Below are 13,684 nucleotides of genomic sequence, written 5' to 3'. Positions count from 1 at the left end.
ACTAGATTGACAATTTTAAAGTGTTAGGTATGACCCGGCCGGGGTTCGAACCCACGACCTCCCGATCACGGGGCGGACGCCTTACTTCAGGCTAGTTAGTGATGGTGGTGGGAAGGAGGTTTTGGGAGCTGTGCAAGTTTGATTATGTGAAATATTCTCATGGGTCGAATAAGTAAATGGATTGATATAGGTCACATAAGGAGTTCTCTTGAAAATTATTTTATGAAGCTGGAACAGCTTCTTCTTCTTTTTTTTCTTCTTTTTTTTGGGGGTGGGGGGGGGGGGGGGGGCATGGTCATAGGAAGTGGAATCCACCTTTTAAGACCTACAAAACCCTGAGAAAATCAGGTCTTAAAATGGGGCTAAACTTACAGAGGTTATGAACAGAATATCTTAGAAAACATGGTCTTAAAAATGTCTTATCAGGGGTTTGGGTAAGGAGTCTTCTAAGGGGTAAGGTGGTTCAGGGAGGGGCGGGGGTAACGAAGGCGAGTCGTGTGCTTTTTGGCTCACGTAAGTGTAGCCTATGCGATCGTAACTTTGTCTGTCTGTGCGTGCGTGTGTGCGTGCGTGTGTATGTCTGTGGTAGAAACTTTAAAATTTGACTAAACACCGAAATACTCATTTCACCTGGTTATTTTTCAAGCACCATCTTCAAAATATTGAAGCAATGATCAACACTGTGTCGGCATGTGTGTAGTTAAAGCGTGTATCCAAAGAAAACGGGTGGTGGGGTTTTTTGAAGGGGTACAAGCAGTTGACTGGTTTCTGTCGTGTGTGGTATGTAGACCAGGTCAGGTGTCAAGACCAGGTCAGGGGTCGCGCGAAGGATTGTGGTATAGATTCACTTCTCCAGTTCTCACTTCTGCATTCGCCGATTCGGGGAAGACGATTTCATGTTGTTCGGTTTCTAAGCTCCAGAAAAGTAAATAAAGAAGCTACCAAAGGGAGATTTCCTACAATTTGATCTGCACAGCGTTTTTCCAATGTCCACGCGAGGAAGAGCTGTCGAAAGCGCAGTGTCGATCTGGCAGCCGTATCCCGGTAAGTACAGAGACAGATCTAGTGTCTCCCACTCTCATAACGTGTCACCTACTATGCTACTCGGCTACTGTTCATCCGTTTTGTTTTAATTTCTTTTTATTTCAGCAGACACGAATGTCAAACACAGTGCCAGCCAGTCACCTCTAGTGAAATGAGTTGATCTAAAGTGCCTGTAATGTTTGGATGTCTTTAATTGTTCGTGGTTCGATTTATGTGAATTTCAAGACTTGCAGTAGAGTCTCAAGTTAAGTTTACTCTGCCCGAAAAAAACTGTCCATCATTTACTTGAACATGCACATACAAGGAAACGGAATGAATCTGTTCTCAAAGTCAAAATGATCACGATTTTTTCCTCAGATTCAAAACATGCACTGTCAAGTGTCATGGTTTTGTCTGTACAATTTAGTAAGTCTTACCTTGCAACAACTTCCTTGAACTTGAAAGACAGTTTTTGAATGCTAGATCTGTATCGCGTTTCATTCCAGACTCGATTCTCTCTTTGATTGTACTGTTTGCTGTTTACGCACTATCATGATTCGCTATGTAACGTTTGGTAAGCTTACATTGCAACAACTTTCTTGTCTTTGTTGGCATTTTCTTTCAAGGCAGTACAACATAAGATTAGATTCTTTCGGACAGAAGGTAGAATGTGAGTTTTGAGACAACGACAGTCGTTCAAAGAAAGCTTGCTGTGGCATTTGTTTGAAATAATGGTACATGTGTCACAGTGATTCTGTATTTTTCTGCGGTTGATGTGGTTTCTTTTTTCCTCTCTTGTTTTTTCCCTCCTGAGTTGATCGTTATCATTTAAACAAGACCCTCAGAGAGTACCTCCGTTGCTCCTTAAAATGAAATGTGAATAGTGTGTTGGTTGTGTTGACCGTCAGAATTATTTTAAGAACCAGGCTGCTGCAGTCAGTTGACATGTTTCGCATATTGTAGGGTTACCATGCTGCATATAGGTAAAGTGGCTTGTATAACCTGACTATTCTGTTTCAAAACACTGTTTATATTTGTGTAGGTTGTAATCATCATAACTAATCGCATTTTCCCATTTGTTTCAGAAAGGAGGTTAACCTACAAGATCGACGCAATGTCAGATATGCCTCAGCCACATGAAGACTTCCGAATTTAGATCCACTCGGCATGGTGACAAGTCTTGATGAAAAGTATGGGACTGAGGACAGCAGTGGAAAAAGTGGCCACATGGCAGGTACCTATTGCTTAGTGTCTGCAGTGCAAAAGACAGATAAGCTGATGGTAGATTTGCAAATGAACTGCAGTGCCCTCTATACTGCTGATTTACTTCGGGCAAGCAACAATTATGCTGATGTAGTTTAAATGTGTGTCTGTGTGTACGTGCGTGCTTGTGCGGTTTTGTGACGGTATGTTTGTGTGTGTGTGTGTGTGTGTGTGTGTGTGTGTGTGTGTGTGTGTGTGTGTGTGTGTGTGTGCGTGCGTGTGTGTGTGAGTGAGTGAGTGTGTGTGTGTGTTTGTGTGTGTGTGTGTGTGTGTGTGTGTGTGTGTGTGTGTGTGTGTGTGTGTGAGGATTGCACAAGATCTCATTCAAGGACAACTGCACCAACAACAAATACACAGTCATTTTATCTGTTTGCCTTCTTTTGAAAATTATACATGGAGTTGATATGACGGATGCGTTAGTTTTAACTGTGTGTGTGTGTGTGTGTGTGTGTGTGTGTGTGTGTGTGTGTGTGTGTGTGTGTGTGTGTGTGTGTGTGTGCGTGCGTGTGTGTGACGGAGTGAGTGAGTTTGTGTTACTGTTTGTTAATTTCTTACGGGAGCCTTGAAGGATTCGCCTCTTGTCTTGTATTGGATTGGATTGGATTGGATTGGATAAGATTTACAGTCCAGTGAGGTTACCCTCATGGAAATTCGGGCTGCTTTCTCCCCGGGGAAAGCGAGCTGCCAAACATACGGCGCTACCCATTTTTTTTTTCCTGCATGCGTGTATTCATGTTTCCTGAGACTTAATGCCGTGTGAGATGGATTTTTTTTAACTTTATTCCAAGTCCCACGGGTATTTGATGGACATTTTTATATTTAGTCAAGTTTTGACTAAATATTTTAACATCGAGGGGGAATCGAAACGAGGGTCGTGGTGTATGTGTGTGTGTATGTGTGTGTGTGTGTGTGTGTGCGTGCGTGCGTGTAGAGCGATTCAGACCAAACTACTGGACCGATCTTTATGAAATTTGACATGAGAGTTCCTGGGATTGATATCCCCATACTTTTTTTTCATTTTTTTGATAAATGTCTTTGATGACGTCATATCCGGCTTTTCGTGAAAGTTGAGGCGGCACTGTCACGCCCTCAGTTTTCAACCAAATTGGTTGAAATTTTGGTCAAGTAATCTTCGACGAAGCCCGGACTTCGGTATTGCATTTCAGCTTGGTGGCTTAAAAATTAATTAATGACTTTGGTCATTAAAAATCTGAAAATTGTAAAAAAAAATTAAAATTTATAAAACGATCCAAATTTACGTTTATCGTATTCTCCATCATTTGCTGATTCCAAAAACATATAAATATGTTATATTCGGATTAAAAACAAGCTCGGAAAATTAAATATATAAAAATTATTATCAAAATTAAATTGTCCAAATCAATTTAAAAACACTTTCATCTTATTCCTTGTCGGTTCCTGATTCCAAAAACATATAGATATGATATGTTTGGATTAAAAACACGCTCAGAAAGTTAAAACAAAGAGAGGTACAGAAAAGCGTGCTATCCTTCTTAGCGCAACTACTACCCCGCTCTTCTTGTCAATTTCACTGCCTTTGCCATGAGCGGTGGACTGACGATGCTACGAGTATACGGTCTTGCTGAAAAATGGCAGCTACTTGACTAAATATTGTATTTTCGCCTTACGCGACTTGTTTATCTATGCCTATATAATTTTGCCAGGAAAGACCCTTTTGTCAATCGTGGGATCTTTAACGTGCACACCCCAATGTAGTGTACACGAAGGGACCTCGGTTTTTCGTCTTATCCGAAAGACTAGCACTTGAACCCACCACCTAGGTTAGGAAAGGGGGGAGAAAATTGCGGCCTGACCCAGGCCTGAACACGCAACCTCTCGCTTCCGAGCGCAAGTGCGTTACCACTCGGCCACCCAGTCCATCATCATCATCAGTCCAGTTATCATTTAGAATGAAACTAGGTTCCACCTTTCCAACAATTCAACACGACGACTGCATCGATCTGTACCAGCACTCGCAAGAGTGTTCGTTGCAGAGATGAATAAGGTCGCTACATTTTGAAAAAAAAGAATTTTTTTTAACAAGAATCAAAATAATTACTAATTTTCTTGACCAAATTGAGTTTTGGCTAGCCCAGGCAAAATATGTATACTTAGACAAGCGTGACCTCATTTCTGACACTATGACATCATAATTAGATGTCATCACCAATAGTAATAGTCCAGCCAAGATTTACAAAAACCCAGACACTGTGACCAAATCAAACAATGACATCATAGCTTGATTACCTCAAGACTTATTTTCTTGATAGCTCAGTGGATAATTCAGGGGTGAATATTTTCCCAATAAACATGTTCATGCTGTGACTCTGAAATTTGATGACAACAAGCCAAAGTTTAGTCATGTCTGCTGATAATCAACACCAACAAAATAATGTATCGAAAATGACGCAGTAATCCAGGAGACAAGTCAGGGTTATGTCTTGAAGACGTCACATAGAGCGTTCGACGTCATGCGAAGGAATAACTAGAAGTCTTGGTTATTGTTATTTTGAGCGGTCCGAGACTAGTTTCTTCTTCGAAATCGGCCATTTTCACGTGCGAATGAGCAAACGGAAGTGGTAATGTTGCTAAATTTAACCCTCGACTTGGCCATCCGGATTACGGCAGAGTCGGTCGACTGCGGTTGTCCGCGGGTGATGGTGATTCGCTCATCAAAGGCGCTTTTCGGGGGGCCCGTCGAGCAACCACGGTCGATTAACGAAGCAGTCGGACGACTGTTAGTCTGTTCACTGCGATCCTGTGAAAGTGGCCCCGTGCATTCGACAGAACCATCCACACGGTCCGCAACATGGCAGCATCAAAAACAAAGAGGACGTCAAGGAAAGGAAACAGGAGAAGATCGGGCACCAAACGTTTCGTTAAATGCTTCCATTACACAAGCAAACCTGGATGGAAGGCTATCCTTGCTTCAAAACACATACGGAAAAGCACTAAGGAGTCTCGTCACGCTCACAGCGGAGCAGGTAAAATGGAAGGGCGCTGGTTGTGTACGAGATAGGTGTCACCTCATGACGTCATTTTAGCTTTCGTCATCCCAGATCTTTTCGCATTCCAATCAGTGTAATTTCCCAGTTCTTTGTTCTGCAGTCGTTTTGACTGACCTGACAAGTTGAGAAAAGCAATGGACATTTTATTGCTGCGAAGCAGCTGAATATGAAAAAGAAAAGAAAAAAAAAGAAAGCATGCAGAACTATGTTTGAGTCCTTCAAGACTTTGTGAAGAAAGAATTATCGCTTTGGAGAAAATGAAGATGTCTGCTTTGAAGGTACGGAGATTTTACAGCGCAAATTATGCTAATCGCATCGGACAAGCATGTTGTTATTCTTCTTTCTTCGAAGTAGACTACTGTAGATTTTTTCGTGACCATTTTTTCGAGCTGTGCATTGTTAAATTACGAGAAAACATTTGTATACAAAATACCAATGACATTTGGATCGTTTGCTCCGGAACTGCAACATCGATATAAGCCCAAACAAAACATTCTATATCAAAACGCAAACAGAGGCTGGTATGGTCGCATTTTTTAAATGGTCCGTTTGGAAGAAATTCACAATTACATAGCACTCCGGTCCTGTTCTTTTCTTTGTCACACCCCATGTTGACCGTTGTCAAGTTCTGGCAGCAGGAGAGGAGAGTAAGGAGTAAGGAGAGTTCCTGTATAGTCAGGAGAAGGTCTGTTCTTTGTCACACCCCATGTTGACCGTTGTCAAGTTCTGGCAGCAGGAGAGGAGAGTAAGGAGTAAGGAGAGTTCCTGTATAGTCAGGAGAAGGTCTGTTCTTTGTCACACCCCATGTTGACCGTTATCAAGTTCTGGCAGCAGGAGAGGAGAGTAAGGAGTAAGGAGAGTTCCTGTATAGTCAGGAGAAGGTCTTTTCTTTGTCACACCCCATGTTGACCGTTGTCAAGTTCTGGCAGCAGGAGAGGAGAGTAAGGAGTAAGGAGAGTGCCTGTATAGTCAGGAGAAGGTCTGTTCTTTCTCTCTGGACAAATCCAAAACAGTAGAGTGACTGATTTAAACTGAAATCAAGACTCAACAATATGACAGTTTTGCTTACCGATGCTTAAATGAAGGTTAAATGGACAGTGCAGGGGTCACAGGGGTCAAAGCATTGCTGACGCAACGTTTTGTCTTTTTGTCTCAGATTACAATATAAACAGCCAAACGTTTTGCACACAGTAACTTTAAGAAGCGCTTCAAGGCGAACATCGCTTTTGGAATTTTTCTCCTGGAGAGATCTAAACTTGAACCCCATCTATAACCCGCTTGGACACCGGGGGGCCCGGTAGCTCAGTTGGTAGAGCACTGGACTTGTGATTGGAAGGTCGCGGGATCTAGGATCGAATTCGGGCCGGGACGGACACGGGTCAACTTTATGTGCAGACCCAGAGACGGAAGCCATGTCCCACCCCCGTGTCATCACAATGGCACGTAAAAGACCTTGGTCATTCTGCCATAAGTGCAGGTAGCTGAATACACCTAAACACGCAGACACCTGGGTAGCGCGACTCCGTTGCTGCTAGCTTTCCACTGGGAGGAAGCGACCCGAATTTCCCAGCGATGGGACAATAAAGTAATGAAAATGAAAATGAAATGGAAATGAAAATGACAAATGATACTGTAAACATTCTGCGGAGACCAGACACAGACCGCCCAAAGTAAGGAAGGGGCAGCTAACTGTGTCAGGATGGTACCTTTCGGCGCTTGCTCCTCCTTTCCCCTTTCTCTCTCTGTTGGCAACGCACAATGCAGCTGGTTATAAATGTTGAATACATACTGGAGTATTATTGTGAAGTGTGTACCAAAAGTTTGTCATGAGCATTGGGGGCTGTGTGCGGTGTGGGTTGTTTTGATATTTTCTCCTTGCAGAGCATAACTTTTTATGTACTTTTGAACATGCGTCCTCTTACAAACAATGTGATTGCAGGGGTCTACCTCACTACTGTCCCGCCCAAACAAGGCAAAGAAAAGATCGCAAAAAACAACTGGAAGTTTTACGGCGAACACTACATCCCCAAGGGATTGGTGGACATAGCCATTGAGCTTGCACTTCCAGTCGACAAGGTTGAGAGAGTAGACGGGTGGTCAAGGGACGTCCTGCTTCACCGAAAAACCATCTACCTGAAGGATTACAAGGTCAAGGTGTGGAAAGTCCCAGGTGGCCCCGTGGACGCTGGCAGAGTCAAACTCATCTATTCTAAGAATAGAGCAGACTGCCGACCAAGCGACGACAACCCGGAAACATCGAGGGTTTGTGCGGGCCACAATGCCGCCAAGAGAAGAGGCAACAAGAGTAATGAGAACGAAACAAAAATCAAAACGATGTTGATGATCATAGCAGAGACGATTTCTGATGTCTTGAAAAATTTGCTGCCTGTATATTGAAATACAGAGCGCCAAAGGTGTGTGTGTGTGTATGTGTGTGTGTGTGTGTGTGTGTGCGTACGTGCGTGTGTGTGTGTTTGTGTGTGTGCGTGCGTGTGTGTGTGTTTGTGTGTGTGCGTGCGTGCGTGCGTGTTTGTGTGTGGGTGGGTGTGTTTATGCGTGCGTGTGTTCAGTGTGCGAGTGTGTATGTGTGTTTGTAAGCGTTCGTGTGTGCGTGTTTGTGTGTGTGTTAGTGAATGTCCGTCTGTCTGTCTATATGTATGTTTGTTTGTGTGTGTGTGTGTGTGTGTGTGTGACATATGTCTGTAACTTTGACATCGGGCTAGAGAAATGTCATCCACAAGTTCTTACAGCTAATCGAACATTGACTTGAAATAAAACTCGTGGAAGTCCCTGAAAGAATTATTGATTGCAACCTTGCGTTCTGTGGGAATTGCTAAACTGTTATTTCCGTGTACCAGTAACTGTCCCCGAACGGGTAACACGAGCCTTTAGAATATGTCTTTTCAGTGGCTGTATGTGTTTTTATTAATAGCTCCGAGCGTTCTATTCACCATAAGAATCGACTTTTGTGGACCTGTAATGTGAAACAGGCTTTACAGATGATGTAACGTACAGCTATTATAAATGATTGTTGGCAACGTGCAATTAAAATGAAACTCGATACTATCACCAGTCTTTTTTTGTGTGAGTCAATGTGTGTGTGTGCCAGAAAGAGTATATATTCACGGACAGGTAACCATGCGGTGCCCCCGCTGTAACGGGTGTCTTTTTAGCAACCGTGCGTTTTTCGATTAATAGATCCGGGTGTTAGTTTGAAACACAACAACCCAATTTGCATAATATTTACCGTTGAACGTTCCCCCCGCGGGTTAGGGGGAAGAATTTACCCGATGCTCCCCAGCATGTCGTAAGAGGCGACTAACGGATTCTGTTTCTCCTTTTAGCCTTGTTAAGTGTTTCTTGTATAGAATATAGACAATGTTTGTAAAGATTTTAGTCAAGCAGTATGGAAGAAATGTTAAGTCCTTTGTACTGGAAACTTGCATTCTCCCAGTAAGGTCATATATTGTACTACGTTGCAAGCCCCTGGAGCAATTTTTTTATTAGTGCTTTTGTGAACAAGAAACAATTAACAAGTGGCTCTATCCCATCTCCCCCCTTTCCCCGTCGCGATATAACCTTGAACGGTTGAAAACGAAGTTAAACACCAAATAAAGAAAGAAACCGTTGAACGTATCTGAAGTCGCCGAGCTACTCGTGTAGTGTGTGTGTTTCTTTGTCAGTGTCGCATCAGAAGCTTAAAGGCACAGTCAGCCTCCCGTAAACCATCACAGACACTGTCAGGCTTTTACACACAGTACAAAGTTAACACCCTTTCATTTAAACACTCACCGCTTGAGAACATCCTAGGTGCCCTCCGTAAAGAGCGAGCAATTTTCAAAGGATTTATTTTTGCGTGGTTTATCTTACCCCTGAGCCATCGTGAACCCGTGTGATCCAATTGTCTTTTTTTCTCTCACAATTTATTCGTCAGTTTGTGATTTCAATGACTCGCTGTAAGCTTATCTCCAACAGCACGTTATTGTGTACCTCTGAATCTAAAACGCAACAAACGGCTGCGAGTCACACGAACTAGAGCGGTGGAGATTGATCGTTCAGAGGAACTGGCGCAATGCAGAACCGTCGTCTGCTATGAGAAAGACGTTTTGCGTGACACGTTTCCGGGCTTTTCTTTTTTCAAACTTTCAAATCTTCGAATTGTACTGATCTTGTCTTGATGAAAACAATAATTCTTTTATGATATAAGAATGTTTGTGTAACAAGCTGTCAATTTGTTATTTAGATTTTAAAAGTTAGGTCTAGCACCTATTGTGATACTGAACAATCCGGCTGGCCACGCAAAAATTAATTCTTTGAAAATTGCTCGCTCTTTACGTAGGGCACTTAGGATGTTCTCAAGCGGTGAGTGTTTAAACGAAAGGGTGTCTGTACTGTGTGTAAAAGCCTGACAGTATCTGTGATGGTTTACGGGAGGCTTACTGTGCCTTTAAGACAAAACAATAGCGTAGGCTGTAATAATTACATCAACTTGGAAAAGATAGAATTACAGATACACTTACATTCCTAAAACGTTAACCGCCTTGTCAGTCGACATAGACGTGTCGAGGCTTTTGCGTGAGATCAAAACAATGCTGCACTTGGACACATACCAACAAACTACCATCAGGCTTCTTTCTCTGCTCTGTACCATCAGGCTTCTTTCTCTGCTCTGTACCATCAGGCTTCTTTCTCTGCTCTGTACCATCAGGCTTCTTTCTCTGCTCTGTACCACCAGGCTTCTTTCTCTGCTCTGTACCACCAGGCTTCTTTCTCTGCTCTGTACCATCAGGCTTCTTTCTCTGCTCTGTACCATCAGGCTTCTTTCTCTGCTCTGTACCATCAGGCTTCTTTCTCTGCTCTGTACCATCAGGCTTCTTTCTCTGCTCTGTACCACCAGGCTTCTTTCTCTGCTCTGTACCACCAGGCTTCTTTCTCTGCTCTGTACCACCAGGCTTCTTTCTCTGCTCTGTACCATCAGGCTTCTTTCTCTGCTCTGTACCACCAGGCTTCTTTCTCTGCTCTGTACCACCAGGCTTCTTTCTCTGCTCTGTACCATCAGGGTTCTTTCTCTGCTCTGTACCACCAGGCTTCTTTCTCTGCTCTGTACCATCAGGCTTCTTTCTCTGCTCTGTACCACCAGGCTTCTTTCTCTGGTCTGTACCACCAGGCTTCTTTCTCTCTCTGTACCACCAGGCTTCTTTCTCTGGTCTGTACCACCAGGCTTCTTTCTCTGGTCTGTACCACCAGGCTTCTTTCTCTGCTCTGTACCATCAGGCTTCTTTCTCTGCTCTGTACCACCAGGCTTCTTTCTCTGCTCTGTACCACCAGGCTTCTTTCTCTGCTCTGTACCATCAGGCTTCTTTCTCTGCTCTGTACCATCAGGCTTCTTTCTCTGCTCTGTACCACCAGGCTTCTTTCTCTGCTCTGTACCATCAGGCTTCTTTCTCTGCTCTGTACCATCAGGCTTCTTTCTCTGCTCTGTACCACCAGGCTTCTTTCTCTGCTCTGTACCACCAGGCTTCTTTCTCTGCTCTGTACCATCAGGCTTCTTTCTCTCTCTGTACCACCAGGCTTCTTTCTCTGCTCTGTACCACCAGGCTTCTTTCTCTGCTCTGTACCACCAGGCTTCTTTCTCTGGTCTGTACCATCAGGCTTCTTTCTCTGCTCTGTACCACCAGGCTTCTTTCTCTGGTCTGTACCATCAGGCTTCTTTCTCTGCTCTGTACCACCAGGCTTCTTTCTCTGCTCTGTACCACCAGGCTTCTTTCTCTGCTCTGTACCACCAGGCTTCTTTCTCTGCTCTGTACCACCAGGCTTCTTTCTCTGCTCTGTACCATCAGGCTTCTTTCTCTCTCTGTACCACCAGGCTTCTTTCTCTGCTCTGTACCACCAGGCTTCTTTCTCTGCTCTGTACCACCAGGCTTCTTTCTCTGGTCTGTACCATCAGGCTTCTTTCTCTGCTCTGTACCACCAGGCTTCTTTCTCTGGTCTGTACCATCAGGCTTCTTTCTCTGCTCTGTACCACCAGGCTTCTTTCTCTGCTCTGTACCACCACGCTTCTTTCTCTGCTCTGTACCACCAGGCTTCTTTCTCTGGTCTGTACCATCAGGCTTCTTTCTCTGCTCTGCACCACCAGGCTTCTTTCTCTGGTCTGTACCATCAGGCTTCTTTCTCTGCTCTGTACCACCAGGCTTCTTTCTCTGGTCTGTACCACCAGGCTTCTTTCTCTTCTCTGTACCACCAGGCTTCTTTCTCTGGTCTGTACCATCAGGCTTCTTTCTCTGCTCTGTACCACCAGGCTTCTTTCTCTGGTCTGTACCACCAGGCTTCTTTCTCTGCTCTGTACCACCAGGCTTCTTTCTCTGGTCTGTACCATCAGGCTTCTTTCTCTGCTCTGTACCACCAGGCTTCTTTCTCTGGTCTGTACCACCAGGCTTCTTTCTCTGCTCTGTACCACCAGGCTTCTTTCTCTGGTCTGTACCATCAGGCTTCTTTCTCTGCTCTGTACCACCAGGCTTCTTTCTCTGCTCTGTACCATCAGGCTTCTTTCTCTGGTCTGTACCATCAGGCTTCTTTCTCTGCTCTGTACCACCAGGCTTCTTTCTCTGCTCTGTACCACCAGGCTTCTTTCTCTGCTCTGTACCATCAGGCTTCTTTCTCTGCTCTGTACCACCAGGCTTCTTTCTCTGCTCTGTACCATCAGGCTTCTTTCTCTGCTCTGTACCATCAGGCTTCTTTCTCTGCTCTGTACCACCAGGCTTCTTTCTCTGCTCTGTACCATCAGGCTTCTTTCTCTGCTCTGTACCATCAGGCTTCTTTCTTTGCTCTGTACCACCAGGCTTCTTTCTCTGCTCTGTACCACCAGGCTTCTTTCTCTGCTCTGTGCCATCAGGCTTCTTTCTCTGGTCTGTACCATCAGGCTTCTTTCTCTGGTCTGTACCACCAGGCTTCTTTCTCTGCTCTGTGCCATCAGGCTTCTTTCTCTGGTCTGTACCACCAGGCTTCTTTCTCTGGTCTGTACCATCAGGCTTCTTTCTCTGGTCTGTACCATCAGGCTTCTTTCTCTGCTCTGTACCACCAGGCTTCTTTCTCTGGTCTGTACCACCAGGCTTCTTTCTCTGCTCTGTACCATCAGGCTTCTTTCTCTGCTCTGTACCACCAGGCTTCTTTCTCTGCTCTGTACCATCAGGCTTCTTTCTCTGCTCTGTACCATCAGGCTTCTTTCTCTGCTCTGTACCACCAGGCTTCTTTCTCTGCTCTGTACCATCAGGCTTCTTTCTCTGCTCTGTACCACCAGGCTTCTTTCTCTGCTCTGTACCACCAGGCTTCTTTCTCTGGTCTGTACCATCAGGCTTCTTTCTCTGCTCTGTACCACCAGGCTTCTTTCTCTGCTCTGTACCACCAGGCTTCTTTCTCTGCTCTGTACCACCAGGCTTCTTTCTCTGCTCTGTACCACCAGGCTTCTTTCTCTGCTCTGTACCATCAGGCTTCTTTCTCTGCTCTGTACCACCAGGCTTCTTTCTCTGCTCTGTACCACCAGGCTTCTTTCTCTGCTCTGTACCATCAGGCTTCTTTCTCTGCTCTGTACCATCAGGCTTCTTTCTCTGCTCTGTACCATCAGGCTTCTTTCTCTGCTCTGTACCATCAGGCTTCTTTCTCTGCTCTGTACCATCAGGCTTCTTTCTCTGCTCTGTACCACCAGGCTTCTTTCTCTGCTCTGTACCACCAGGCTTCTTTCTCTGCTCTGTACCACCAGGCTTCTTTCTCTGCTCTGTACCACCAGGCTTCTTTCTCTGCTCTGTACCATCAGGCTTCTTTCTCTGCTCTGTACCATAAGGCTTCTTTCTCTGCTCTGTACCATCAGGCTTCTTTCTCTGCTCTGTACCACCAGGCTTCTTTCTCTGCTCTGTACCACCAGGCTTCTTTCTCTGCTCTGTACCACCAGGCTTCTTTCTCTGCTCTGTACCATAAGGCTTCTTTCTCTGCTCTGTACCATCAGGCTTCTTTCTCTGCTCTGTACCATCAGGCTTCTTTCTCTGCTCTGTACCATCAGGCTTCTTTCTCTGCTCTGTACCATCAGGCTTCTTTCTCTGCTCTGTACCACCAGGCTTCTTTCTCTGCTCTGTACCATCAGGCTTCTTTCTCTGCTCTGTACCACCAGGCTTCTTTCTCTGCTCTGTACCATCAGGCTTCTTTCTCTGCTCTGTACCATCAGGCTTCTTTCTCTGCTCTGTACCATCAGGCTTCTTTCTCTGCTCTGTACCATCAGGCTTCTTTCTCTGCTCTGTACCACCAGGCTTCTTACTCTGCTCTGTACCACCAGGCTTCTTTCTCTGCTCTGTACCACCAGGCTTCTTTCTCTGGTCTGT

The sequence above is a fragment of the Littorina saxatilis genome, linkage group LG2 (assembly GCF_037325665.1).
Source record: "Littorina saxatilis isolate snail1 linkage group LG2, US_GU_Lsax_2.0, whole genome shotgun sequence".
NCBI lineage: Eukaryota > Metazoa > Mollusca > Gastropoda > Littorinimorpha > Littorinidae > Littorina > Littorina saxatilis.
The sequence above is the reverse complement of the archived record's forward strand: the minus strand, read 5'-3'. Positions refer to the sequence as shown.